Genomic DNA, 26,624 nt, shown 5'->3' on the forward strand with positions numbered 1-26,624 from the left:
TGGGGGCTGGTGAAGCCGGACTGGCTCTCACTCCTCCCTCCTACTTCAACAAAAGTAATTCTGTTTTGTTTTATTTGTTAATATTCCCAAGTAAGTTTTCTAATTCCTGATGCATTTTCACCCATGCATCAATAGCAGGGCTCATTGTATTCTGTTTTTGGCTTCATGTTATGTTATAGCTTATACAAAACACACAGACCCTGGAATAATCAATGTTTCCTTTAAATTCTGCAGTAAGTATGAAATGTAAAGTATTAATCATGTATTTATGCCTGGTTTCTACATGTGAGGTAGTTAAGCCTATGCCTAATTTTCTCTCTTTGTCAGCTTCAAAGCAGGAAATTATACCATTGCCCCAAACCTCTGGCATTCCATTGCTTTTGTTTAGGTGTAAATCTAGTAAAGCATGGACAGAGAGTTGTTGCCAAACTGATGGCCATATTTATCTGTGTAAATTTTATTTCCACAGCTGTCAGTTGGGATGGTTGCTCCCCGCATAAAGTAGTTCCAGAGTCATGCACGTGCTTGGGATTTTAATCTCAGATGTTTTAGCACTTCCTACTTTGAGTTTCAAAGTGTAGGGTCTATCACATGTGCCATTCTCAAGGGTGACATTTCAGCTTTTGTATCTTTTAGGATAACATGTTGTGAATGAAATGGTGTGTTAGGTAGAGCCTCTGGGGAAGTTTTTGCCCACAATCATTTGACATCCCGTGTGCTCTATTGTAATAAGAAAGCAGAATGAATAAACTTAAGGAGGTGGTCAGGATCCTGCTAGAATGAAAGTAACTACAGTTTCCTTTATAACAATGGAAAGCAAACAGAAACTCTGCACAGTTTTAATCAATGTTTAAAGGCTAATCTCCCAGGCTGTTGCTTGTTTGCCAGGTGGTCTTGGGTGGGGGTAGAAATGGGGTAGAAAACAAATAATTACTCTAAAGATAATAGAAATTACTTGGCAAGTGGAATACAAAGTTGTTTCAAACACTTACCAGGCCGGTTTAGCTCACAGTCAACATGAGTTACCTCTCCCAGCTCTGGATTATTTCACAGACTGGATTCCAGCAGGCGCCCCCTCATCTGCGCTTCACTTTCTGGGGTTTCAGTGACCCGTGGTCAACCACCTGATCTGGAGGCAGATGATCCTCCTTCTGACCCCTAACGCTATGTCACAGTGCCTATGTCATTCCCCTCCCTTCATCTTCTCAGGTAGGCATTTTATCATCTCACATCATCACAAGAAGAAGAAGGGTGAGTGCCACACGGGACATTCAGAGAGGGGCAAAGAGACCACATTCACATAACTTTTATTACAGTACTTTATGAATAATTGTTTTATTTTATTATTAGTTATTGTTCTTAATCTTTTACTGTGCCCAGTTTATAAATTAAACTTTATCATAGGTGTGCATAGGAAAAGGAGAAAAAACATAGTGTACATGGGTTATGGTACTATCTGAGGTTTCAGGCATCTACTCGGGGTGTCTTGGAAGATGTCCCCTGTGGATAAATGGGAGCTAGTATATTTCAGACTCACTAACTGCAGGATCTGTTCAGTATGCTAAAATACAAGGCAGGCATATATTAGGTTAGTGGTTTTGTTTTTTAAGATTACTGAATAAAATTTTATTGCATCAAACACTGTCAAATCTAAGAGAACTGTCAAAACTAAGAGAAGTTATCTGATGCAGAGATCTCCAATATAGGGCACGTCTACCCCCATTTCAGTTCTCCCTACCCCACTCTGACTGTGATCAGTAATTGATCCTAGTTCTTTTGCCCACTGAGCCTAGATTTAGCCTTAAAGTCTTTCTCAAATCAAGAGGTACTGACAGTCTTTTCTAATTAATGAATTAGAATTGTTGGAAATTTGTTTGCCATCCCTATTAACTCTAAATTTCCTGATAGAAGAAGATAAATAAGATAGTTGACTATGACTTACCCAAATCACTGAGCTATTTAGAAATGGAGACATAATTGAAATGGGTTACCTGGCTCTTTCTATTACCCTATATAGACTAAAAAGGATTTTGAGATGTTAGGAGGAAAAGTCCTTTAGGTGTCTGATAACCATAGCTTTGTCTTCCATTTCTAATAATGTTATGGTATGCATTCCATTTAGGAACTTCCAGTAATGGACGATTACTTATAGTATATAGTAATTTTATTTTTCATCATTTGATCCACAATTATAATCATATTTGTAAAATGACACAAATGCATGCACACACAAAACATATATACACACACAGAGGGACATTCAAAATAATGTTTTTAGAAAGAAGGTAGTGTAATATTCTGTAATGTTCTGAGAAACACATGAGATAATGATACTGTTGGTAAGTGATATGATAATTTTTCACTTAGGCTGATTATCCCAAGGAAAGGATTCCTACATTGTATTCTTTTTTGCTTTAGATAATTTAAAAATGAATATACCTATACAAATTTGATAATTTTCATTAAAAAATTGGGGAGGGTGTGTGCTATGGTGAGCGCTGTGAATTGTGTAAGACTGTTGAATCACAGACCTGTACCTCTGAAACAAATAATAGATTATATGTTAAAAAAAAAAAAAGATGGTAGGAAGGGAAAAATGAAGGGGGGGAATCGGAGGGGAGACGAACCATGAGAGACAATGGACTCTGAGAAACAAACTGAGGGTTCTAGAGGGCAGGGGGGTGGGGGGATGTGTTAGCCTGGTGATGGGTATTAAAGAGGGCACATACTGAATGGAGCACTGGGTGTTATTTGCAAACAATGAATCATGGAACACTACATCAAAAACTAATGATGTAATGTATGGTGATTAACATAACATAATAAAATTAAAAAAAATTCAAAACTGAGTTCAAATGGAAGAAAACAATTTCTCAAAAACTCTAAAAAAATAATCATTTGGTGAGGATATTATAAGTAAATTCTCCATAGTTGCCACTTTGAAATTAGATTTAAGTAAATTTCCCATTTTATGTTCAGTGGTATTTTTTGTTTTATTTTTTTTTGTTTTTGTTTTTTTGTTTGTTTGTTTTGGTTTTTGCTTTATAAACAGTGAAACTGTTCATCTCATTGAGTTGTTATTTTGGGGGGGTGAAAAAGTGCAATACACAGATTCATTAACTTGTAATAGCTCATTTTAGTTTCTCATTGAATTGACTTTTGAGACAATTACTGTAGCTTGATTTTTTCCTCTACTTCTCTAGTAATAGAAAGAGTACTTTATTTAGGAAAATGTGAATAAAAATAGTGTTGGTTAGCATGCTCAGAAAAGAGATTTTTAAATCTTATTTTAGAAGCGGTGATATCATGCTCATAAACTTCAAGTTTTCTTTGTTTTCTCCTTTTCCTTCTCTGAGAAGCTTTGAGAATAACAAGAGGCATGTCCAAAATTCCCTCTAGCAAGGGATTTGGTAGGGACAGAAATATATAAACATATTTTATACATTCTTAATCACTAAGTATTTCCAAAGAAATTTTGAAAGTTTCTTTAATAGTCCTTGATTTTACAGGCAGAAAAAGGACCAAAGTTTGCTCTTTCCACACACTTCAATAAACAAATACCTGTAATATAAAAAAGAAATTGGACTAAACTTACCAATTATCTCATTATTAGGAAGCATGTATTGAGAGCTTCTTAGATGCAGTCTAAACTATTAAACTCAGACATTGTCTTTAGGGGCTTCCTGTTTAATTGGGATGTACCTCAATTTATTAGAGATAATTAAGTAGAAATTAAATGACTGTTAATTTTAGACACACAAAAGTCATTTTCACTTTTGTAAAATGGAAGAAATATTAATCCACCTGACCAATAAATGTTGAGCATCAGTTATGTTATATATAAGGTGTTTTGTGAAGGTAAAAGTAATATTCAAAATCCCGATAAAGGTTCACTTTTATTTGCCTTCTTTTATGTCACTTTTACTGAAGAAAATTGCCTTGATGTTTTTGCTAATAAACACTTGATTAAAAATTTTTTTTGAGAACAGAAATTGATGGGACACCTGGGTGGCTCAGTTGGTTAAGTGTCTGCCTTCGGCTCAGGTCACGATCCCAGGGTCCTGGGATAGAGCCCCGCATCAGGCTCCCTGCTCAGTGGGGAGCTTGCTTCTCCCTCTCCCACTCCCCCTGCTTGTGCTATCTCTCTCTCTCTCTGTCAAATAAATAAATAAAATCTTTTAAAAAAAGAAATTGATAAAATAGGGTTACATTTCATGAATTCTTTAGAATAATTATTACCCGGATTATAGTTATTAGAATTACTTAGTATATACATATATATGTGTGTGTGTGTATTTTAGCAGCCAGGATTAAGTTCTATTACATGAATAGTAATGCACGTGAAATTATCTTAAAAGTCGGGGCACCTGGGTGGCTCAGTCAGTTAAGCAAGCCTCTGACTCTTGATTTTGGCTCAGATCATGATCTGAGAGTGATTAGATCAAGCCCTGTGTTGGGCTCTGCACTGGGTGTGGAGCCCACTTAAGATTCTTTCTCCCTCTCTCACTGCCCCTTTCCACCCCCTGTTCTCTCTCTTTCTCTCTCTCTCTCTTTCTCTCTCTCTCTCTCTCTCTCTCACACTCACACACAAACACACACGCACATACACACTGATGGTACACTATGTAGAATGCCACAGTTTGGTAAAGTAATTCTATTTTGATATTAAAATGTGACCAGATACACTTATCTAGACATGAGCACACATCTGACATAAATTGATTTGATGGTTCTCCAGAACTGGGATTCTAGTTCCTGCACCTACACCTACTCATCTTCCCACATCTATTGGATAAGTGCCTAGTTAAACAGATGGACCTTGGGCTATGTTCTCAAAACAGGCAACCTCTACCTTTGTTGAACTAAACATTGGGTGAAAGTAGCTGCATTGTGTTATTGTGCTCCTGGCCATGATAATTTGAGTGAAAAGCTACCATTCATTATTGTTGTTTGTTCTTGGAAATACCTTTTTCTTTACAACTGTGTATGTGAAGGTTGGAGGAAAACAGAGTTTCAGGGATCTGGAAGACCTATAGACAGGGAAGTAGTTCTCAGTGACATAAAAATAAACAATCAGCAGGAGTGTGAAATGCCATGTGGTTTTATAAATGCATGTAGCTAAGATTTTAGAAAATATTTGACTTAGCCAAGAGACATGGGTTGATCATGGAAATTCTGCCATTCACTGAAGGGTGTGGGAACGAAAATAGAATTCACAACATCTTTCCTCATGCCCTTGCAACAAGTTCTGCCATTCACTGAAGGGTGTGGGAACCAAAATAGAATTCACAACATCTTTCCTCATGCCCTTGCAACAAGTTACCACTTTAACAGCTACAAATTTTGATTCTGTGCAGGACATTAAGTCCTGGCTACTATCTATGTAAATACTACACACTCTCACTGTGAAGTCAGATAGATTTGGGGACCTGAGTTTCCAGATTGGCAGAAGATTTTATGACATCAGAAGTATGTTTTATTTATGATTGCTAAATTCCATTGCTTATCTAGTTCATGTTTGTGGAAAAAGTACTGAGAGGAAGGCAAAAGCAGCAATTAGATGGTCCTGTCCTTGGAAGATAATATGAAATAAGATTTGATACTCTAATGGTGACATATTGATAATGGCATGTGGTCTCCCTGCATTTTCATGGTATTCTCTTTAGTGTTGTATAAATTATCACATATTTAATCTCATGGAATTATGAATATGTACATTTGTTGCTAAAATGATCCATTACTTATTGATGGGGGATCACTAACAGTCAGATATTTGCTTCTCTTAATTATGGCAATGGTCTGTGGACAGCACACTGAAGTTCAAGTTAAAGACTCCTACTTCTCTTTCCTAAATGATTTCTTTAGTTTTTTTGGTAGTTCAAGTTTTTACACAAAGAAAGAGACTCTGGATTCCACATACTTTCTTTATACTACTGTAGGATTTCTTTTTTTATAATGGCATGAGATTATGCCTATGATACATAAGAACTCTATGGAATAAAGCTCAGTGCAGTATATATTAACTTCTGTTTTCTGGCCGTTATAATAACTAGATAAGGCATAAAGTTGTTTACTACTTCAGCAGAAACCTGCAATGGAACTTTATGAAAATTTGACCTCTTGAAAGAAATTCAAATGGCATTATCTTATACTTTGCTTATTATTTGGTTTCTATAAATATGTGTGCTAAGATAATGGAAACTATATAAGAAATGGCACAACATTGTTTTACAAAAATGCTTTTCTTTTCCTCAAATAAAAAGTTAATGCTAAAAGTAATAAATCTGTTACTGGTTAAGGGTTCTTACTGCACAGTGTCTTAGGATAGCTTTATTTGATGATGTTTTATTAAAATTATTATTATTCTTTTATGTTACATTGTTCTTTGAAATCATTGAATTGCCTAAATAACATTATTCTAGCTCTACTTGATAAAACAGAGGACATAGAAGATTAATTTAGATACAGAATAGAAAATGAAAGAATCACAATATGTACTTCATTTTATTAGAAGGGAATACATATAAAAAGAGTCATTTGAAGAGAAAAAAGAGATAGTGAATTATTTTAATTTTCATACCATCATAAGAAAGTAATAAAAGCTATCCTTATATGAAAGTACATAGTGTGAGTCTGTGTGTATTTATAAGATACATGATCACCACTGGCTTTTTCTTAAACTGTCTGGCATATTATAGTTTTTATGTATTATTTAATGTTTTTTGTTTGTTTTGTTTTAAACAGCAAATGCCAGTCTTCTTGGAGGAGGAGGTGGTAAGTCCTGAACATCACTTATTTTAAAATATATTTTTTACCACACCAACCACAAGATATTAAGTAAGTTCTGTGATACTTTAAAGAAAATTAATTTAGCTATAATTATTAACCACAAAAGTGATAATCTTCTAGAAAGTAATTTATAATAAAAGTAAATACGTTGGTTTGCCTAAATGTTATTTTAAAAAACTTCAAGATACGTGGAATACGTTTTTCTTCTCCTCAAACTTTGTATTTCTACCTTTGGCATAAGCTGTAACAGCTCTAAGTTATTGAGACAAACACACATCTAGTAGATGACAGAGTCACTTTTAATATAAATTCTAAAACAGTACATTTGGAGACTTGTGGATTTAGGTTTTTTTCTTTTTTCATCATAATGACTTAAAAAAAAGCTATGGCTTTGTAGCGTGAGACCTTGATATATTAGCCACTTACTGTGAAAAATAAAAAAGATACTAGTATTGGCACTTTGCTTTTTCTTTTAGCTTGTTTAGAGGAGAATGAATGAGATCAAATTGAGATGAAGAAGAGAGAGATTTCTGTACTGGGAATATTTTTGATACTAAAATCTTGGAGATGTTGAAAGATGAAAGCTTCTCTGGTCCATCTATATATACTATAGTAGGGAGAAAAACTATATAGTAGAATAGGGTGCTTTTCATTTAAGACCCAGATGGACATAAATACGTTTGTTTTCTCTCTTCTTCTTTTTCTCTTTTTTTCCCATTCGTTCCCTTTTTTCATGTACATAGTTGAAGTAAATGTGATTGCACAGAGCTTTAGGCATTCAAAAAATTCCCTGGGCATCATCAGGAGGTTACTGGATAAATTTTATTTGGAAACTAAAATCTTAATCATTGTTCGTATATAGGAATGAATAGATTTTTAGAAAACAGAATTGTGGAAATAGAAATAATAGAAAAACAGTTTAATCTAGAAAGTGCTCTTCATATTATCATGTATCAGTGCACATTCTATGGCAGAGTATTTCTTGTCTTCTTCCCTTAATTACTTTAGAAAATATAAATTGACAGGATTTCTCATTGTATTTTTGGGAAATGAGAAGGGAAAATTTTCCTTGGGAGTTGGGTTTCCAGTAAATTTTTATTTCTAGGTCTCTCTTGTCAAGAAAACATTATTAAAATAAATTGCCCACAGTGCTGATTTTCTTACAAAACATATTGGTATTTTAACAAATTTGATGAATACTGTTAAATAGGATAAATCTGTCTCATGTACAAATAGTCTAGATGTAAACTAGACTGGTTGTATGGTAATTGCATGGTGTCATCAAGCATTCAAGCACGCACTTTTCTGCTCTTTTTTCCTACTACATGGAACTCAGGGTCCATGGTAGTAACTGGAGTAAATAAATGGCTCTGGCCATTATGGATATGTGGGTCAGGAGGAGTAAGAAAGATGGCAAAAAATAAAAAAGGTGGCCCCTAAAATATGAGTCATTTTCTTTAAGCAGCTTTTTCTGAAATTCTACATTATCCTTAAACTTATCAAAGGGTCATTCATGGATATATATAATTTCATTCCAGAAAGCAATATGCTCATGAAAAAGTACTTAGTGTTGTATTTTCTTTTCTTTTTTTATTCCGGCCAGGTTGTATTTAACTAATACTGATTATTTCTTATCCATGATACCTTTCTATTTAAAACATGGTGATCTTAGCTGCTTTACAAAAGGAATAAAAACGATAATATATTTTAATAGAGGAAAATCTCACATACACAGGTTGACATGTGCCAAGTTTATGTCTTTTGTTTCAACCAAACTTAGATAATCACAAACAGAATTTTAAGGAAAAAAAAATACAAACAAACGCTTGTCTTGAATGGACACATGGGAGAAGGGGGAAGAACTTGGTACTTCTGGCATATAGCAGATGGGTGTTAGGTCATCTCTATTAGAGGAAGGAGAGTCAAGTGGAGTGACATATTTAAGAAACTTTTCTTTTTAGTAGGAACCAAGAGAAGGGCCAGGAGAAGATTCTGCAGGTTATTTAGACCTCACTACCAGAGAGAGTGAGACTCTTTCTTTCCTCCTTTCTTCCTTTCTTTCCCCATTGCCTTCCCTTCCCAATTGTTCTTTTCTTATAGAAGAACAGTTGCCATACAGTGTTGTATTAGTTTCAGGTGTACAACATATCGATTCAGTATTTACATTCATTATGAAATGGTCACTATAATAAGTCTAGTTATCATCTGTCACCCTACAAAGTTGTTACAATATTATTGACTCTATTTCCTAAGCTGTACATTACATCCCTGTGTGTTATTTATTTTATAATTGGAAGATTGTACCTCTTAATTTCTTTTACCTATTTCATCCATCCCCTTACCCTCCTGCCCTCTGGCAACCATCTGTTTGTTCTCTGTATCTATGAGTCTGTTTCTATTTTGTTTTGTTTGCTTATCTGTTTTGTTTTTTATTTTATTTTTTAATGATATTTTGTTTTTTAGATTCCACATATGAGTGAAATCATATGGTATTTGTCTTTGTCTGACTTACTTTACTTAGCATACCACCTTCTAGGTCCATCCATGTTATTGCAAATGGGAAGATTTCATTCTTTTTTATGGATGGGTACTATTCCATTGTGTGTGTGTGTGTGTGTGTGTGTGTGTGTGTGAGATATATATACAGACATGATCTCCTATATTTTAATCCATTCATCTGTCTCTAGATATTTAGGTTGCTTCCATATCTTGGCTATTGTAAATAATGCTGCGATGAACATAGGGGTGCTTGTTTTTTTGAGTTAGCATTTTCATTTTCTTCAGATAAATACCTAAAAATGGAATTGCTGGAATTAGTGTTCTGTTCTCTAAGAAGGAAGAGGAGAGTGGATGTTTTGGTAGGCAATGAGTAGTCCCTGCCGTAATGAGAAGGCAGGCTACTGTTGAGAAAGCCTTGCCAAGCTGCTTTGTTTTAATATATGGAAACACAGTTGCTGTGTATAGAACTAACTCTAGTGTTTGTCCTGTAGTTCCTTATGGTTCTTCTAACCTGTGTGAAAAGATATATCATGAATTTTTAGCAGTGTTAAGAAATTCAGGAATAGGCAAATTCAGGTTTCTGTTTACCTGAAGTATATACTTTGCTGTCTTCCTCTACATGGTTGATTTTGCTAAAATGCAGTTTTTGCTGTAATTTCTAATTTCTGAATTCTAAAATTAGTGACTTGGCATCATCATAGAGATAAATTACAAGTATTTAAGATGGCTGTAATTTGTTTCTTTAAAGTAGGTCATTGATGGGTTTAAATTTATTTATGCCCTTCTAGAGATGTCAAGATTGCTGTAAAGTACATGTCTGATTTTTGGAAAGCTATATTTAAAAATTAAATTTAAGGAATATTTTTATCCCTCTCTGAATGGAATTTTGGTCTTTTGATTCTCTGACAAATCTTTTTAATCCTTTCAGTGATATTTGTAAAATAACACTTAATAATCATCCAATAACTGACAATTGAATCAATGTAATTCTCTTGGGTTTAATCAAGGATTCCTTCATTGACTTAATATCCCTTCAAAAGCTTCTAAAGGGAATAATTCTTTGATTGGCTAAACAATTTGATCAAGAAAATCTGATGCTGCAGAAAAAAATAGTAATGCTACCTTAAGTACTGTTTCTTCAGGCCCTCAGGAAGGCTTCCCCCCAATTGTATGTAAGTAGTACTTGAAATTTAGACAAAATCAATGTATATAAAATTGCATTATCTGTAAAATCTTCACATTTTGTTGTCCTTTTCTGAGTGCTTATAAACCAAGAAGAGACGTTTCCTAAAAGGAGATTTAAAAAAAAATGGTCACAATCATCCTCTCAGTTCTAATTTGAAAGTGAGAGAATCTCTTCCCATTGATGTGAATTTTTATCTTTGGGCTAGAGGTCACTCTTTCTAGGAAGTTAGTGTCACTGACTGCATTCATTATAATGAACACAGGTGTTGGGGTCACAACTACCTAATCACTTCAGGTGAAATGCTTGGTAAAATGGATCATCTCTGTCTTTATTTCCTGGATATGTTAAAGGCAGAGACAAATATTAATTTCTTACATAAGTATGTGGCTGATCTGTGGTGACTGGATTCTACTTTTCAGGAAGCCTTTGCATTACCTATAATGTCAAAAAAACCTTAGAATTTGTAATAATTTTTTATAAGCTTTCTGTCATTGCTACCGATACTACCCTGTATAGCTAGCTGTTTGCACATTGATATATAAACCAAGTAAGTTTTATTTTCTAATTTAGTCATTTTATTAGTAAGAAAAGGCTATATTATGTGTGGTAGCCAATAAGCCTCAAAATCTTAGTGGCTTTATAAAATGAGTTTCATTTCTTGAATAAGACTATTGGCTCTCCTAACTATGCTCTCCTATAGGTGGCAATACAGAGACTCAGGCTGTTTTCTTATCTTGTAGCTACATTGTGTGATGTGTAGCTTCTAAGAATGTAACAGAGCAGAAGGAGAGAGCTGGAGGATTTTGTGAAATATATTTACAGACCAGTTTGGGAATGGCTTATATCACTTCTGTTCATATTTCATTGGTTAGAATTCAGGCAGATGATCCCCCAACCTAACTACAAGGAAGGCTGGGAAGAATGCGTCTTCCAGAGTTTCCAGGAAGAGGAAATGGTGTGGTAAATACATAGCAACTATCTCTGCCACAGTGTTCGAATGAGATCAGGGTTGTTGTTGTTGTTATTATTATTGTTGTTATTATTATTATGAAATTAATGGTGAGAAAAATGAGACTTTGGGGGATTTGGTGACTTCTTCAATGTTATACAGCTTATAAAGGGGAAATGTTGAATGAGAAGACAGGGTTCTTGACTTTGTCTTTGTTCTTCTTTGTCTTTGCTCTGTGGTTTTTAATATGTGTTTGCTCTTCAGATTTACTATTTCTGTGCACAGTTAGGTAACTGTATACCAGGAAAAATGAATGAGAAGACAGGGAAGCATGCATCTGAGAAATGGATGATGTTTTCCTTGGCTTATTTTCACAAGTCTCAAGCTCAATTGATAATTTGAACATACATACAATGGCAATGTCTTACAGTATTTGGATTGCTTTGGATTGTTGCCCAGATGCATGTGTATTTTTTTGTGTATTTAAGGTTCAGTCTTAGAATACATTGCATTTTAAATACCTATTCACTCATCTGTAATAAGAATGTTTTACATGCACAGTCTTGTGATATACTTTTGGAATATATAATAAAAAAAACCCAATCTTTGCATTTAGCCTCAAATTATGTGAAGAAGCAGAATTAGAAAGAATCAGAATTAAAGAGCTAATTCCTCGATTCCTTTTAGATCATTACATTAAATAGATGAGAATGAAATTTACAATCTCTTACTTTAGATAATGTTTTTTCCCTCTCAGATTGTCACAATAATTAACATAAGACCAGTACCTGCTGATAGAAACTAAATAGGACATTACTTATGGGATTTGCTTCCTTTTCCGGTCTGTCAAAGCTTCTGTGTGCTGAAACCTGAGGCATAATGTTAGACTTTTAAAGTGACATTTCCTGACAGAGTGGTATTTTAAGGTTGGGTTTTATACATATAACTTAGTAGGACTGCTGTTTTAATCACACACACACATATATTTGTATAATAGTATAATTTTCTAGCTTATCTTGAGGTGACTCTGTGGCAGGTGAATCTTAAAAACTCTAAGTGTAAGCAACTACCATTAAAGAAACACTCAGTCCCAGATGGAATGTATGGGAAAGCCATTTTTCTAGAATGAGAACATAGCATATATTATCACCTTTGCTATTTCCAAAGGCTTCTTGCTCTCTTTGTGCCCCTTAGATTAACAAGGTTCACTGGCCTGGGGTTAGAAACTGCTCCTTTGAAGTCTCTTATTTCTTGTTTGGACAGTACTATTGCAGAGAGAATTCCTAATGGTTTTTGTTATTAATGGCCATTTATATGTTCATGCAGTTTGTGTGAGGTGTCAAAATGCACGCTTCAAAAGCCCTAAAATCATAAAACTATTTAGTGTTATGCCATCAGTGTTTCTTCACCCACCCATCACCTTTTTCTACATACAAACACACAGATGTGCACATACTCATTCATTCATTCATTTATTCATTCATTCATTCAACAAATACTAGTTCAGTAACTACTGTGTGTCAGTATTAATTATTGATTTGGCAATAAACACAGCCCTTTCCCTGTGACTCATCATGGTCCCTATTTCACTGATAGAATTTTCCAGGTTCTTTCAAGTGTTTCAGGGACCAGATTCCTTCTTTAAAAAGCAGAACAGATATCCTGAAAAATACTCTTTTCATGAAAAATCCAATTTGTTACCAAGAATTCCTAACATGAAAAACAGCATATTTAAAGACCTTTTTGAGTGTGTTTAAGTGGGTGTATTTTCATAAATTACTTTGTAAACATTCACAAGCAAAGTGGAATGCCTTCTCACCCTCTTTCTATGCACCGAAGGGATTTCCCCGGGCATATATCACTCCCCACGGAGATTCTGTGTTTTCACTCTTGTTGAACCTTGAGACCTGGCCAGGCCTTGGGCATGCTGGGAGGAATCTAGGATAATGGTCAGCAGTGAATGACTAAAGCCAGTGAAAGCAGGTAGATTGTTGGGGTTGCCCTCGAGGAGAGGACATCAAGCATGTCCAGCAGTGAGTTAGCTAGCTGGCCTATGCTTAGTAGGTGGAGGGGTCTCAGCCATGGGCCTGGAGAATAGTAATGGTCTCAGTCATGACAAAAAGCAGCATGGCAAGAGAAATTCAGGAACCCTGGCCTTGTTGGTCAGCAGGGACTCAGAAGGAGCAGAGCTACAGGAAGGGACATGATGCTAAACCATAGAAAACAGGCTTAAATCTTGACTGCCTCAGTCAAGATTTGATCCTAGAATTGATCCTAGACACCACAGGAAGTTAAGCCTGCTAGAGATCAGGAGACCAAGAAGTGAAGAAGGAGAGGGGAAGGAGAATGTAGGGGCCAGGAGCCAGGCCAGGTCTGCCAACATTCAGCTATGTGCTGAACCAACCTACCTTTGTCCTCTCTCCCTCCCTTCTTCCCTCTCTCTTTCTTTTCCTTCCTCATCTCCTCCTTTTTTTCTTTCCTTTTTTTTTTGGTCCTCTTTCTCAGTCAGTAGCATGTCTGATTACCTCTCATATACTTGTTTTGACCTTGAGATAGCAAAGATTCTTATAAATAGGTGCAGTTAGTAGTATAAATTTTTATTTACCCGTTAGTATCTTAAGAACTAGAAAGGTCCTTAATACAGGAAAAATGAAGCAGAAAAGATGAAATCAACATCTTGGAGTGGTTAGGGAAGCCTTTCCAGAAGAGGTGATACTTGGAGATAAATATCATTTACCAGGAGAGGAAGAAATGACCCACTCAGTTGTATTTCCTACTGTGTGATTTAGATATCATATATACCCTGCTGTACTTCAGTTATACCCCTTACTGTTATTCAGTCATAGTATCCGGACCTTGGTTAAACAGTTTCCTCTGACCATCCAGGCATGCCACTTAAAATGAGGCCAACAGTGTTAGAACTGAAGAAAGGAACTCTGGTGCTAGTGGTGGTGGCAGCAAACCTCCACTGGAACAACCTGGGCAAGGGGAATCATCCCCAACACAGGCTCCTCCCTGCCATGTCTTCTCCTCTGATTACCTCACCTGCACCTCAGTCTAGGGACCAGCTCTGCAGCTGCCCACACCAGTTGGATTTAGAGTATATGATTTCCTCATTCCACATGAGCTTGTCTAGTTCTATTCTTAGAAGTTTGACCCAGCCGTGGTTGCCCTAATCCTGTCTGCCATTTGTCATTAAGCCTCCCAGATGCTTCCTGGTGGAGGAAGGAGAGGAGTATGAAGTCCAGGTCATGTCTGTGCTTGAACTTCCCTATTGTAATGGCCATTCCAAGGGCATGCTTTATTTATGTTACCTCTAACTTTGATCAACATGATGCCTTTATTCTAAAACTAAATTTTAAAGTTCTTCATATTGACTGTGTGCCTACTCCCGTTTCTAAGCTAAACTGCACCATCTAAAAACCGTGTCAAAGGGGCAGCCCTATGCAGATAAAATGTGTCTTCTTATTCCAGCCATAGCTGATAGAACCTGGAAGGATACATTTTCCAATTAGGGAATAAACTTCTGGAGAACAGAGACTTTTTACTTATCTTTACACCCCTGGTAGCCTCTGTATAGTAGATACTTTATTTTAATTTTGAGATATTATTCTTATTCTGGATTCTTAACATGTTTAGCTATTTCAGTTTTGACCAGGATGCTCTGGAAAGATAATTTCTTTATCTTTAGGTGATCTCTAAATGAAAGAATTAAAACTTTAAAAAATGCTTATAACAGACAACCTGAAGATTATATTCATATTTATGCAGTAATTATTTTAAGCATTGTATTTACTTTTATTTATAAAAAGTTTATATAACCAGGATCTCATAATTTTCTTTAAATACTATGATCATATGCTTTGAATTCTAGAGGATAAAGAGAACAATATTTATTTGTGTAGATGTAGAAATGAAATACAAAATATTTACGTTCCATGGATTACATGGAAAGAAAGGCTCTTGTCTTTCATTCATGTTTTGTCACATTTCAGGTATTTTACCAGTTGTATCTTAATCAGCTACAGATTTTCAGAAATACTATTTTTTTCTTAATCAGAAATACTATTTTCATTGATTTTTCTTGGTCAGATCCATTGACAAAATTTTAAAGCGCTAATGTGCCAGTTAATGAGATTTGACATTCATTTAGAAATAGGCTCAAGGATACACCATAGGAAAAGTTTTTAATAAGTTTGGCTTAGAGGGGGGGAAAGATGGCAGAGGAGTAGGGGACCTTATTCCAACCATTCTGCAGCATTGAGCTGTATATCTACCAGACCACTCTGAACACCCATGAAATCAGCCTGAGATGTAAGAAGATAGATCTGGATGTCTACAAACAGAATATCACAGGCAGTTGGTTTGGAGGTACAAAGCAGGGAGCCATCATTCCGTGGGCAGATATCAGAGGATAAACGGCAGGGGGATGGAGCATGGCTGTGGGGATCCTACACCGCCGGTGAGCGAGATCCTCCCACGCTGGAGACTGGGCACAGACTCCCAGACCGCTAGGGGCAGGGAAAGGAATTTAGGGCAGCCCCCCAGAGGGAAACCCAGAGTGGCAGGTTGCGCATGGGAACTGGGGGCGGCTGGCGGTTTTAGAAGCACAAAGGGCAGAGACGTACTCCGACCTGGAGGCGAGGACTGGGAGCGCTGCTGAGGGGTGCACAACCCAGGATGCTGCAGTTTATAGCAGCCACAGACAGAAACGGAGATAGTGTGGCCAGGAGAGCTCACTGAAGAACAGACTGCAATCTCTCTGCTCTGAGGCAGAGGGTTGTAAACGGTCTCTTCTGCTCTGACTCTTGGAAGAGACGTGGAAAGCTGCCAGAACAGAACAAAAGCCCCTAAAAATCGGTTTTCAATGAGCCCATCCCCCACCACAGGGGGCAGGGCAAATCTGCCCAAACAGGGTTGCCTGAGTAACAGCATAGCAGGCCCCTCCACCAGAAGACAGGCTAGGAAAACAAGAGGCCAGCAACCCTAAGGTCCCTAGAAGACAGGTGCATCTTGCTTCGGTTGTGGTCAATAATTTGGACTCTATACATTCCCTCAACCACCTCTCAACAGAATGACTAGGAGGAGGAACCCCCAAAATAGGAAAGACTCAGAGACTATGACTTATGCCACAGATTTACAAATGGATTCAGATATAACCAAGATGTCAAAGATGGAATTCAGGCTAGCAATTGTGAAGACAATAGCTAGAATGGAGAAATCAATTAATGGCAACATAGAGTCTCTAAGGGCAGAAATGAAAGCTGAATTGGCAGAACTTTAAAATGCTCTCAGTGCGATGGAATCTAATCTAGATAATCTAACAGCTAGGGTAAGCGAGGCAGAAGAACAAATTAGTGACCTAGAAGACCAAATAATAGATAAAAGGGGAAAAGAGGAGGCCAGGGAAAAACAACTCAGAATCCATGAAAATAGAATCAGAGAAATAAGTGACACCATGAAACATTCCATTGTCAGAATTATTGGAATCCCTGAGGGGGTGGAGAGAGAGAGAAGACTAGAAGATAGAGCAAATCGTAGCTGAGAACTTCCCTAATCTGGAAAATGAAACAAACATTCATGCCCTAGAGGCAGAGAGGACCCCTCCCAAGATCAAGGAAAACAGGCCAACTCCCCAGCATATAATAGTAAAACTTGCAAACCTTAGAACCAAGGAAACCATCTTAAGGGCAGTTAGGGGGAAGAGATTCCTTACGTACAGAGGGAGGAACATCAGAATAACGTCAGACCTATCCACAGAGACCTGGCAAGCCAGAAAGGCCTGGCAAGACCTATTCAGGGTACTAAATGAGAAGAACATGCAGCCAAGAATACTTTATCTGGCAAGGCTGTCATTTAGAATGGATGGAGAGATACAGAGCTTCCAAGACTGGCAGAAACTGAAAGAATATGTGACCACTAAGCCAGCCCTGCAAGAAATATAAAGGGGGGGGGGTTCTATAAAAGGAGAAAGACCCCAAGAGTAATATACAACAGAAATTTACAGGGACAATCTATAAAAACAAGATCTTCACAGGCAACATGATGACAATAAATTCATATCTTTCAATAATCACTCTCAATTTGAATGGCCTAAATGCTCCCATAAAACAGCACAGGGTTGCAGATTGGATAAAACGACAGGACCCATCCATATGCTGCCTACAAGAGACTCATTTTGAACCTAAGATACATCCAGACTGAAAGTGAAGGGATGGAGATCCATCTTCCATGCCAGTGGACTTCAAAATAAAGCTGGGGTAGCAATTCTTATATCAGACAAATTAGATTTTAAACTAAAGACTAGTTAGAGAACCCAAAGGACACTATATCATTCTTAAAGGGTCTCTCCCAACGAGAAGATCTAACAGTTGTAAATATCTATGCCCCCAACATGGGAGCAGCCATCTACATAAGCCAACTGTTAACCAAAATAAAGAGTCATATTGATAACAATACGTTAATTGTAGGAGACCTCAATACTCCACTCTCAGCAATGGACAGATCATCTAAGCAGAAAATCAAAGAAACAAGAGCTTTGAATGACACACTGGACCAGATGGACCCCTAGATATATACACAACATTCCACCCTAGAACAACAGAATACTCATTCTTCTCAAGCACGCATGGAACTTTCTCCAGGATAGACCACATACTGGGTCACAAATCAGGTCTCATCTCATACTAAAAGATTGAAATTATTCCCGGCATATTCTCAGACCATAATGCTTTAAAACTGGAACTCAATCACAAGAAAAAATTTGGCAGAAATTCAAACACTTGGAAGCTAAAGACCACTCTGCTCAAGAATGTTTGGGTCAACCAGGAAATTAAAGAAAAACTTAAACAATTCATGAAAATCAATGAGAATGAAAACACATCGGTCCAAAACCTATGGGATACTGCAAAGGCGGTCCTAAGGGGGAAATACATAGCCATCCAAGCCTCACTCAAAAAAATAGAAAAATCCCGAATTCACCATCTAACTCTACACCTTAAAGAACTGGAGAAAAAGCAACAAACGATGCTTAAGCTACACATTAGAAGAGAAATAATTGAGTTTAGAGCAGAGATCAATGAATTAGAAGCCAGAAGCACAGTAGATCAGATCAACGAAACTAGAAGCTGGTTCTTTGAAAGAATTAATAAGATCGATAAACCATTTCCCAGACTTAACCAAAGGAAAAGAGAAAGGACCCAGGTTAATAAAATTATGAATGAAAGGGGAGAGATCACGACTAACACCTGGGAAATAGAAACAATTAGTAGAAATTATCGGGGGGCGGAGCAAGATGGCGGAGGAGTAGGAGACCTGGATTTCGTCTGGTCCCAGGAATTCATCTGGATAGGGATCAAACCATTCTGAACACCTACAAACTCAACAGGAGATCGAAGAAAAGAATAACAAAAACTGTCTGAACAGAAAAGCGACCAGTTTCTGGAAAGTAGGATGTGCGGAGAAGTGAATCCGAGGCGATATTCGGGAGGATAGACGGCGGGGGAGGGGGCCTCCGTCGGCCGCTTCTGGCAAGTGATAGAGCCGCGGAGCACAAAATCGGAACTTTTAGAAGTGGGCTCCGCTGAGGGACGTCGCTCCAGTGGCTAAGCAGGGGGTGGAACCGTCGTGGGACAGTGTGGTCTCAGGACCCTCGGGGTCACAGAAAGACCAGAGGTGCCTGAGTGTGGCAAAGCTCCCAGGTATCGGAGCAGGGAAGCTCACTGCAGAGACGGAGCCGAGGCGTGATCTCTCAGCTCGGGGTTGCCACAAACTGTGATCCGCAGCACAGTCGGGCCACTGCTCCTCCAGCAGGGACCCAAGAGCAGCAGATCCGGGAAGACTCCCCTTCTTCCCCTGGGAGGAGCGGCGCGGGAGCGCACTGCAGGGATCTGCTGGGTTTGGAGACTCCACACCGAGTTGGGTGCCAGAGATAGAAACACTCGGTCACAGGCTGGGTGAGCGTGGAGTGTGGCTGGAGACCAGGGAGACGGGAGTGACTGACTGCTTTTCTCTGGGCGCTCACTGAGGAGTGGGGCCCCGAGTTCTCGGCTCCTCCGGGGTGAAGATTGGGAGGCCGCCATTTTCACTCTTGTCCTCCAAAGCTGTACAGAGAGCTTGCAGGGAACAAAAGCTTCTGAGAGCAAACCCGAGCAGATTACTTAGCCCGAACCGGGCAAGGGCGGGGCAATTCCACCTCCGGCAAAGACATTAGGGAACTTCGGCAACAGGCCCCTCCCCCAAAAGATCAGCAAGAACAGCCAGCCAAGACCAAGTTTACCCATCAATGAGAATGGCAGAACTCCAGCGCTAGGGGGGTAATGCACATAGAATCCATGGCTTTTTACCATGATTCTTTCGTCTTTCAAAGTTAATTTCTTTTTAACTTTTTTTTTTTGAATTTTTCTTTTTCCCTTTTTCAACCAACATCTTATCAATCCCTTTTTTAAAAAACATTTTTATTTTTCATTTTTAGAGTCATATTCTATCCCTTCATAATAGTTACCCTTATTTTTGGCATATATAAATAAGTTGTTCTCTCTTTAAAATTTTGAGATAGTTTCTTCTAGCAGATCAAAATATACCCTAAATCTCTAGTGTATGCTTTTGTTCTACTCTCCTCCCTGATCACATTCTCTCTCTTTTTTTCTTTTTTTTTTAAATCCTCTTTTCTTTTTTCAAACAGCTTATCAATTCTTTTTATAAAATTTTTTTAATTTTCATCTTTACAGTCATATTCCATCCCTTCATCGTATTTACCCTTATTTTTGTACATATATAAGTTTTTCTTTCTTTAAAATTTTGGGAGGCACTATCTTCTAACAGACCAAAATACACCCAAAATCTAGTGTGTGGCACTGATCTATGCACCAGCCTGATCATATTTGATCATACTCTGTTTTTTTTGTTTTGTTTTGTTCTGTTTTTGGTTGTTTTTATCTTTTTCTTTTTATTTTTTTTGCTTTTTCTTTTTTCTTTCTTTCCCTTTCTTTTCCCCCCGGCTTCAGATCTTTTCTGATTTGTTTAGAGTATATTTTCTGGGGACGTTGTTACCTTGTTAGCATTTTGTTCTCTCATTCATCTATTCTCCTCTGGACAAAATGACAAGATGGAAAAAATTACCTCAACAAAAAGAACAAGAGCTAATACTGACTGCCAGGGACCTACTCAATACAGACATTAGTACGATGTTGGATTTAGAGTTCAGAAACATCACTTTAAAGATACTAGCTGGGCTTGAAAAAAGCATGGAAGTTATTAGAGAAACACTTTCTGGAGAAATAAAAGAACTAAAATCTAATCAAGTCAAAAAAAGGCTATTAATGAGGTGCAATCAAAAATGGGGGTGCTAACTGCTAGGATAAATGAGGCAGAAGAAAGAATCAGTGATATAGAAGACCAAATGATGGAAAATAAAGAAGCTGAGAAAAAGAGAGATAAACAACTACTGGATCACGAGGGCAGAATTCGAGAGATAAGCGATACCATAAGACGAAAGAACATTAGAATAATTGGGATCCCAGAAGAAGAAGAAAGAGAGAGAGGGGCAGAAGGTATACTGGAGCAAATTGTAGCAGAGAACTTCCCTAATTTGGGGAAGGAAACAGGCATCAAAACCCAGGAGGCACAGAGAATCCCTCTCAAAATCAATAATAATAGGTCAACACCCTGACATCTAATAGTAAAACTTACGAGTCTCAGAGACAAAGAGAAAATCCTGAAAGCAGCTCGGGAGAAGAGATATGTAACCTACAATGGTAGAAACATTAGATTGGCAACAGACCTATCCACAGAGACCTGGCAGGCCAGAAAGAACTGGCAGGACATATTCAGAGCACTAAATGAGAAATATATGCAGCCAAGAATACTATATCCAGCTAGGCTGTCATTGAAAATAGAAGGAGAGATAAAAAGTTTCCAGGACAAACAAAAACTAAAGGAATTTGTAAACATGAAACCAGCCCTACAAGAAATATTGAAAGGGGTCCTCTAAGCAAAGAGAGAGCCTAAAAGCAACATAGACCAGAAAGGAGCACAGACAATATACAGTAACAGTCACCTTACAGGCAATACAGTGGCACTAAATTCCTATCTTTCAATAGTTACCCTGAATGTAAATGGGCTAAAAGCCCCAATCAAAAGACACAGGCTGTCAGTTTGGATAAAAAAACAAGACCCATCGATATGCTGTCTGCAAGAGACTCATTTTAGACCCAAAGACACCCCCAGATTGAAAGTGAGGGGGTGGAAAACCATTTACCATGCTAATGGACACAAAAAGAAAGTTGCGGAAGCAATCCTTATATCAGACAAATTAAATTTTAAACCAAAGACTGTATTAAGCGATGAGGAAGGACAGTATATCCTACTTAAAGGGTCTATTCAACAAGAAGATCTAACAATTGTAAATATCTATGCCCCTAACATGGGAGCAGCCAATTATATAAGGCAATTAATAACAAAAAGAAAGAAACACATTGACAACAATACAATAATAGTTGGGGACTTTAACACCGCCCTCACTGAAATGGACAGATCATCTAAGCAAAAGATCAACAAGGAAATAAAGACTTTAATTGACACACTAGACCAAATGAACTTCACACACATATTCAGAATATTCCATCCCAAAGCAATGGAATACACATTCTTCTCTAGTGCCCATAGAACATTCTCCAGAATTGAACACATCCTACGTCATAAATCAGGTCTCAACCTCTACCAAAAGTTTGGGATCATTCCCTGCCTATTTTCAGACCACAATGCTTTGAAACTAGAACTCAATCACAAGAGGAAAGTTGGAAATAACTCAAACACAGGGAGGCTAAAGAGCATCCTACTAAAGAATCAATGGGTCAACCAGGAAATTAAAGAAGAATTAAAAAAATTCATGGAAACCAATGAAAATGAAAACACAACTGTTCAAAATCCTTGGGATGCAGCAAAAGCAGTCCTAAGAGGCAAGTATATAGCAATACAAGCCTTTCTCAAGAAACAAGAAAGGTCTCAAGTACACAACCTAACCCTACACCTAAAGGAGCTGGAGAGAGAACAGCAAATAAAGCCTAAACCCAGCAGGAGAAGAGAAATAATAAAGATCAGAGCAGAAATCAATGAAATAGAAACCAAAAGAACCGTAGAACAGATCAACGAAACTAGGAGCTGGTTCTTTGAAAGAATTAACAAGATAATAAACCCCTGGCCAGACTTATCAAAAAGAAAAGAGAAATGACCCAAATCAACAAAATCATGAATGAAAGAGGAGAGATCACAACCAACACCAAAGAAATACAAACAATTATAAGAACATATTATGAGCTACTGTATGCCAGCAAATTAGATAACCTGGAAGAAATGGATGCATTCCTAATGATGTATCAACAACCAAAACTAAACCAGGAAGAAATAGAAAACCTGAACAGACCTATAACCAATAAGGAAATTGAAGCAGTCATCAAAAATCTCCCAACAAACAAGAGCCCAGGGCCAGATGGCTTCCCAGGGGAATTCTACCAAACATTTAAAAAAGAATTAATACCTATTCTTCTGAAACTGTTCCAAAAATAGAAATGGTGGGAAAACTTCCAAACTCGTTTTATGAGTCCACCATTACCTTGATCCCCAAACCAGACAAAGACCCCATCAAAAAGAATTACAGACCAATATCCCTGATGAACATGGATGCAAAAATTCTCACCAAAATACTAGCCAATAGGATCCAACAGTACATTAAAAGGATTATTCACCATTACCAAGTGGGATTTCTCCCTGGGCTGCAAGGTTGGTTCAACATCCGCAAATCAATCAATGTGATACAATACATTATTAAAAGAAAGTACAAGAATCATATGATCCTCTCAGTAGATGCAGAAAAAGCATTTGACAAAGTACAGCATCCTTTCTTGATCAAAACTCTTCAGAGTATAGGGATAGAGGTACATACCTCAATATCATAAAAGCCATCTATGAAAAACCTACAGCGAATATCATTCTCAATGGGGAAAAACTGAGAGCTTTCCCCCTAAGGTCGGGAACGCGGCAGGGATGTCCACTCTCACCACTGCTATTCAACATAGTATTAGAAGTCCTAGCCACAGCTATCAGACAACAAAAAGAAATCAAAGGCATCCAAATCAGCAAAGAAGAAGTCAAACTCTCACTCTTTGCAGATGATATGATGCTGTATGTGGAAAACCCAAAAGACTGCACCCAAAAACTGCTAGAACTCATACAGGAATTAAGTCAAGTGGCAGGATATAAAATCAATGCACAGAAATCAGTGGCATTCCTATACACCAACAACAAGACAGAAGAAAGAAATTAAGGAGTCAATCCCATTTACAATTGCACCCAAAACCATAAGATACCTAGGAATAAATCTAACCAAAGAGGCAAAGGATCTGTACTCAGAAAACTATAAAATACTCATGAAAGAAATTGAGGAAGACACAAAGAAATGGAAAAACGTTCCATGCTCATGGATTGGAAGAACAAATATTGTGAAGATGTCAATGCTACCTAGAGCAATCTACACATTCAATGTAATCCCTATCAAAATACCATCCACTTTTTTCAAAGAAATGGAACAAATAATCCTAAAATTTGTATGGAACCAGAAACGACCCCGAATAGCCAGAGGAACATTGAAAATGAAAAAGCAAAGCTGGCGGCATCACAATTCCGGACTTCCAGCTCTATTACAAAGCTGTCATCATCAAGACAGTATGGTACTGGCATAAAAAAAGACACATAGATCAATGGAACAGAATAGAGAGCCCAGAAATGGACCCTCAACTCTATGGTCAACTAATCTTTGACAAAGCAGGAAAGAATGTCCAATCGGAAAAAGACAGTCTCTTCAACAAATGGTGTTGGGAAAATTGAACAGCCACGTGCAGAAGAATGAAACTGGACCATTTCCTTACACCACACACAAAAATAGACTCCAAATGGTTGAAAGACCTAAATGTGAGACAGGAGTCCATCAAAATCCTAAAGGAGAACACAGGCAGCAACCTCCTTAACCTCAGCCGCAGCAACGTTTTCCGAGAAACATTGCCAAAGGCAAGGGAATCAAGGGCAAAAATGAACTATTGGCACTTCATCAAGATAAAAAGCTTTTGCACAGCAAAAGAAGCAGTCAACAAAACCAAAAGACAACCGACAGAATGGGAGAAAATATTTGCAAATGACATATCAGATAAAGGGCTAGTATCCAAAATCTATAAAGAACTTCTTCAACTCAACACCCAAAGAACAAATGATCCAATCAAGACATGGGCAGAAAACTTAAACAGACATTTTTCCAGAGAAGACATCCAAATGGGCAACAGACACATGAAAAAGTGCTCAACATCGCTCGGCATCAGGGAAATCCAAATCAAAACCTCAATGAGATACCACCTCACACCAGTCAGAATGGCTAAAATCAACAAGTCAGGAAACAACAGATGTTGGCGGGGATGCGAAGAAAGGGGAACCCTCCTACACTGTTGGTGGGAATGCAAGCTGGTGCAACCACTCTGGAAAACAGTATGGAGGTTCCTCAAAAAGTTGAAGATAGAGCTACCATATGATCCAGCAAGTACACTACTGGGTATTTACCCCAAAGATACAAATATAGGAATCCAAAGGGGTATGTGCACCCCGATGTTTATAGCACCAATGTCCACAATAGCCAAACTATGGAAAGAGCCAAGATGTCCATCGACAGATGAATGGGTAAAGAAGAAGTGGTATATATATACAATGGTATATTATGCAGCCATCAAAAGGAATGAGATCTTGCCATTTGCAATGACGTGGATGGAACTGGAGGGTGTTATGCTGAGTGAAATAAGTCAATCAGAGAAAGACATGTATCATAGGACCTCACTGATATGAGGAATTCTTAATCTCAGGAAACAAACTGAGGGTTGCTGGAGTGGGGGTTGGGGTGGGAGGGTGGGGTGGCTTGGTGATAGACACTGGGGAGGGTATGTTCTATGGTGAGTGCTGTGAATTGTGCAAGACTGTTGAATCACAGATCTGTACTCTGAAATAAATAATACATTATATGTTAAGAAAAAAAAAAAGAAGAAGATAGCAGGAGGGGAATAATGAAGGGGGGAAATCGGAGGGGGGAGATGAACCATGAGAGACAATGGACTCTGAAAGACAACCTGAGGGTTCTAGAGGGTAGGGGAGTGGGAGGATGGGTTAGCCTGGTGATGGGTATTAAAGAGGGCACGTTCTGCATGGAGCACTGGGTGTTATGCACAAACAATGAATCATGGAACACTACATCAAAAACTAATGATGTAATGTATGGTGATTAACATAAGAATAAAAAATTAAAAAGAATTAACAACTATGTGCCAATAAGCTGAGCAACCTGGATGAAATGGATGCCTTCCTGGAAACCTATAAACTGCCAAGACTAAAACAGGAAGAAATTGACAACCTGTATAGGTTGTCAGAGATGGAAACAGTGATCAAAACCCTCCCAAAAAACAAGAGTCTCAGGGGTTGATGGATTCCCTGGGGAATTCTACCAAACATTTAAAAAAGAAATAATAGCTATTCTCCTGAAGCTGTTTCAAAAAAATAGAAACAGAGGGAAAGCTTCCACACTCATTCTATGAGGTGAGCATTACCTTAATCCCCAAACCAGGCAAAGACCCATCAAAAAGAATTTCATACCCGTATCCCTGATGAATATGGATTCCAAAATCCTCAACAAAGTCCTAGCTAATAGGATCCAGCAGTACATTAAAAGGATCATCCACCACGACCAAGTGGGATTTATCCCCGGGATGCAAGGGTGCTTCAACATTTGCAAATCAATCAATGTGATAGAACACATTAATAAGAGGAGAGAGAAGAACCATATGGTCCTCTCAATTGATGCAGAAAAAGCATTTGACAAAATACAACATCCTTTCCTGATTAAAACTCTCCAGAGTTTAAGGATAGAGGGAACATTCCTCAAGTTCATAAAATCCATCTATGAAAAACCCCCAGCGAATATCATCCTCAATGGGGAAAAGCTGAGAGCCTTTCCCTTAAGATCAGGAACACATCGAGGATGTCCACTCTCGCCACTATTGTTCAACATAGTACTAGAAGTCCTGGCAACAACAATCAGACAACAAAAAGAAATAAAAGGTATAGAAGTTGGCAAAGAAGAAGTCAAACTCTCTGTTTTCGGAGATGACATGATAT

Source organism: Phoca vitulina, unplaced genomic scaffold (assembly GCF_004348235.1).
Source record: "Phoca vitulina isolate PV1807 unplaced genomic scaffold, GSC_HSeal_1.0 scaffold22, whole genome shotgun sequence".
Classification (NCBI taxonomy): Eukaryota; Metazoa; Chordata; class Mammalia; order Carnivora; family Phocidae; genus Phoca; species Phoca vitulina.